We start from the raw sequence: 4,720 nt of genomic DNA, 5'->3' as shown, positions 1-4,720 counted from the left end.
CCTGTAAAACTACTTAGTGTCCATGAAGTTCCAACAAACTGCCTGTAAAACTACTTAGTGTCCATGAAGTTCCAACAAGCTGCCTGTAAAACTACTTAGTGCCATGGAGTTCCAACAAGCTGCCTGTAAAACTACTTAGTGCCATGGAGTTCCCAACAAGTTGCCTGTAAACAGTATGTCTTCTTCTTCACCGGATCGGAATTTAGGTGTTTTATACCTGGGAGGGTCAGGTTCGATTTCGATCTCTTCCTACTGTAAACATTACGTTTAAAAACTTGGTTTGGTTGGAATTTCGGACAAAGCTATTCGAGGGCTATCTACGCTAGCTGTCCCTAATTTTGAAGTGATAGACTAGATGGAAGGCAACTAGTCAACACCACCTACCGCCAAATCTCGAGCTACATTTTACCAACGAATAGTGAGATAGACCGTCACATTATACCTCCCCTCCCCCCCTCCCGGCTGAAAGGGCGGGCATGTTTGGGAAAGGGATCCGAATTCGCGACCCTCAGATTGCGAGTCGAATGCCTTAACTACCAGGCCATGTTTTAAAGCAATGAATATATTATAAATGTAAAAACCAATAAGATAATTTACATTTTTAATGTAAAGCACTTTTAAAATACTTAAATTCGGTCGATATACTAATAATTAAGTGGTTACACGCTTACTGAAGTATTAAATTTTTGTAAATTATTGTAGACCTTGCTTTGTTTGTTTGTAGTCACACAATGAGCTATCTGTGCTCTGCCCACTACGGGTATCGAAACCCGGTTTCTAGCGTTGTAATCCGCAGACATACCGATGTCCCACTTGAGAGCATAGACCTTGCAAGTCATCCAAGTGCTACATTTTTTTTGGGGGGGGTGTTGTTTGATAATATCAAAAACGATAAGGAAATGCTGGTTTACGTTATCTTTTCATTAGACGGCGGTAAGTTTATGGATTTACAACGCTTAAATCCGAGGTTCGATTCCCCGCGGTGGACACAGCAGACGACAGTGTGACTTTGTTCTAAAACAAACTCACAGTCAACCATATTTGTTGCGTAAAAGTATGTATGTATGCCTAAATACATAATACATTGTCGGTGAGGGTAGCTCGTCACGTGATTAAGGGTATGACGTCACCTTTAAAGTTCCAGTGTCATCGTCTGTCAGAAAGTTTTGTAAACACTGTCAAAAACTTCCACGATGGGGGTTAAAAATTAGGAGACAGTTAACATGGCCAGGTGGTTAGGGCGCTCGACTCATAATCTGCGGGTCGCGGGTTCGAATCCCCGTCACACCAAAAACATGCTCGCCCTTTCCCCCGTGGGGGCGTTATAAAGTGACGGTCAATCCCACTATTCGTTGGTAAAAGAGTAACCCAACAGTTGGCGTTGGGTGGCGATGACTAGCTGCTTTCCCTCTAGTCTTACACTGCTAAATTAGGGACGGCTAGCGCAGATAGCCCTCGTGTAGCTTTGCGCGAATTAAAAAAAAAAACATTATATCTTGATGTATATGAAACAAAAGTATTAGTCGTAATCGTAAACAACTTTCAAATACAGAAACATAATTACACAATATGGCATAACCTATCCAGGATGAAATTTTATCTAAATATATATATATATAGCTCTTAATAATAATATCAGTACATACTCTATTACGTAAATTTAACGTTTTATTCATGCCTTCGGTTTACCAAGACTTATCAACTTAATATGATATGTACGTATAGGCCTACGTAGCATCATGATAGATGAGTTTGAGATTGAGCATGTTTCTGCCGACTTCCGGGTAGTGTAGGGGATTAGAAAATCAGGTTACTTAGGTGACGGAAGCGATATTTTTCTATTACTGACACAATTCAGTAGTTTCCAACGTGTGGGTGTTAGGTGTTTGTCTGGATTGGTATGTTGTCGATGGCGTGAAATCGAGTTTAATTTCAGTTTTTCATACTGGTGATAGGTATATTATAAATGTAAGAAAACTGTAGATGGCGCCTCGTTACCCTAACAGTCCTAAATAAAAAATTTGATCAGAAATTATTGATAAAGAATAGATTATTGGTTGCTGCAGCATTTTAGTTGACGTCATTAGTTTGCTTTTTAAAGTACCATTCAGTAAGTCTCTGGCAGTAGCGCCTCGTTGTGGGGAAATTATAAACTAAAAGCATTTTCTCGATGGTCGTACGTCGAAGAACGAACATATTTCAACTGAACCATTCTTTTAAATGTATCTGCTTATCAAATATCTGCCGTATTATATTGAAGCAATGCATTTTTTAGGAATATCATACATGAGATTTTAATGAAAATGCGTTAACAGAGAACTAACGTATTGTATTTTTTGTTCGTTATATGAGACAAACCCAAAAGGTTTAATTATAGCTATTCGGTTCTAAGTTAGTGTATTAAACCGACACTATCGGTGCACGTGTGAGTGTAGACTTGTGTACGTGTACTTAACGTCCCTGATAAGTTGATATTGTCTGAATTTGATGTTACAAATCTGGTGTGGATCTTGAATGTCTTTTGTCACATATCACTGCTTTAAGTTTGATAATGTGTGTTAGGGTTTTCAATGTGATGTCACTCCTTCAATTTGATAATTTGTATTGGATTTCAGTGTCATTTGTAATTTTCCATCGCATATCACTGTTTTAAGTTTGTTAACGTGTGTTAGGGTTTTAATGTCATTTGTAATATATCACTGCTTTAAGTTTGTTAACGTGTGTTTGGGTTTTAACGTCATTTATAACATATCACTGCTTTACGTTTAATAATGTGTATGGGTTTGCATGTTAGTTGTAACACATGACACTGTTTTGAGCCTGATAATCTGTATTGGGTTTTAATGTCATTTGTATCACACATCACTGCTTTAAGTTTGATAAGGTGTGTTGGGTTTTACATGTCACCATCATAAGTCTATGTGTGCGAGGTTTCAATGACATTTGAAATACCTGCCATTGTCTTAAGTTGGGTTTTCAATGTCATTTGTAACACATGCCGTTGTTATAAGTGTGATAAAGTATTCGTTGGATTTTTGAATATTTGTAATACATTTCACTGCCTTAGTTTTTATATGTGTTGGGTTTTCAATGTCATTTGTAACACATGCCGTTGTTATAAGTGTGATAAAGTATTCGTTGGATTTTTGAATATTTGTAATACATTTCACTGCCTTAGTTTTTATATGTGTTGGGTTTTCAATGTCATTTGTAACACATGCCGTTGTTATAAATGTGATAAAGTATTCGTTGGATTTTTGAATATTTGTAATACATTTCACTGCCTTAGTTTTTATATGTGTTGGGTTTTCAATGTCATTTGTAACACATGCCGTTGTTATAAGTGTGATAAAGTATTCTTTGGATTTTTGAATATTTGTAATACATTTCACTGCCTTAGTTTTTATATGCGTTGGGTTTTCAATGTCATTTGTAACACACGTCACGATCTTTGATCGTGTGTTTGGGGCTTTGAATGTCATGTTTAACAGATATCAATGCCTTAAGTTTTAAAACATGAGTCATGGAGTTGGCAGTGTGCGTTGATGAGATTTTAAAAGTAGGGTTTACTTAGAATATCACGTAAAGCTACGCGAGGGCTATTTGCGCTAGCCGTCCCTAGTTTAGTAGTGAAATACTAGAGGGAAGGCAGCTAGTCATCACCGCCCCCCGCCAACTCTTGAATTTCTCTTTACCAACGAATAGTGGGATTGACCATAAAATCATAAGACCTCATAGCTTAAAGGTTGAGCATGTTTGGAGGAACGATTATTCGAATCTGCGACCCGCAGATGGCGAGCCGTGCGCTGTAACCACCTGGCCACGCTGGGCTCTTAAAAGTAGGGATGAGTGTGCTTAGTGTCGCTTTGAGGGGAAAAATAAAGAAATAATGTCGTTGTAGTACGTCTTTAAAATCGGCGTTCAATGGAAATATGCCAGTGTTTTTTTAGTTAATTTCTCTCAGAATTAAGATAATTAGTTGTACGTCACAGTTTTCTTTGTATACATAACACACAATGTGGATAAGCTATCATTGTTGGATATACAAGACTGTTTAGTTTAAGAGTTATTATTTAGTTTATTTAGTGATTTAATATTTAAAGATTATGTAGTTTTCATAACAAGAGTGTTAAAAGTTAATTATTTTCAAATCAATACTTATTATAAGTTTCGTTACGTAACTCTGTACGAGTCGTACTCTGTGTTTGCAGTTTATTTGTTGTACTAGGCTTTTGTAATATTGCTGACGTCATCTTACTCGAAGCGTCTAAGTTTTTCTCGTTACGTGTAATATTGTTACTACCAGAGGGCTAGATATTTCTATGTTTTTCTGTCTCGTGTTATAAAAGCGTGGAAATAAAGAAAGTTAAGTTAAAGTAAAGTTAGTGAAAGTAAAAGTGAAGTTAACCATAACAGGCTATTTATAAAGTGAGTTTCACAGCTTGTATTGTAACAACATAGATGGAGAAGAATAATTCGTTTTGTCAAATGGTGTTCTAAAGTCATTGAACCAACCTATGTGGACTTTTGGCGTAAAAGAGAATTATTTTAAGCTTTGGATATAACTGTGGCAACGTAAGTGAATTTATCACTGATTGTATTGTGGTAATAGAGGAGAGAAGAAATAATTCGTCTTGTCAATTATATTCTAAAATAATTGTTTATTTGTTTCTGAATTTCGCGCAAAGCTACACGAGGGCTATCTGCGCTAGCCGTCCCT

At 36.7% G+C, this 4,720-nt stretch overlaps 1 protein-coding gene across 3 annotated transcripts in view; it reads left to right on the top strand.

The window, feature by feature from the left end:
- The first annotated feature begins 4,460 nt into the window (after window positions 1–4,460).
- The window catches only part of LOC106468331 (atherin-like), a 20,066-nt gene continuing 19,806 nt past the window's right edge, over window positions 4,461–4,720 (top strand). The window contains exon 1 of one of the 3 annotated variants that reach the window (XM_022396668.1): window positions 4,461–4,575. The gene's annotated coding sequence lies outside the window, so the exon portion shown is untranslated. The remainder of the gene's footprint in view (window positions 4,576–4,720) is intronic. The other 2 variants (XM_022396667.1, XM_013928750.2) reach the window with 2 other exon arrangements.

This window comes from Limulus polyphemus, unplaced genomic scaffold, assembly GCF_000517525.1.
Source record: "Limulus polyphemus unplaced genomic scaffold, Limulus_polyphemus-2.1.2 Scaffold2965, whole genome shotgun sequence".
NCBI lineage: Eukaryota > Metazoa > Arthropoda > Merostomata > Xiphosura > Limulidae > Limulus > Limulus polyphemus.
The sequence above is the reverse complement of the archived record's forward strand: the minus strand, read 5'-3'. Positions and strand labels throughout refer to the sequence as shown.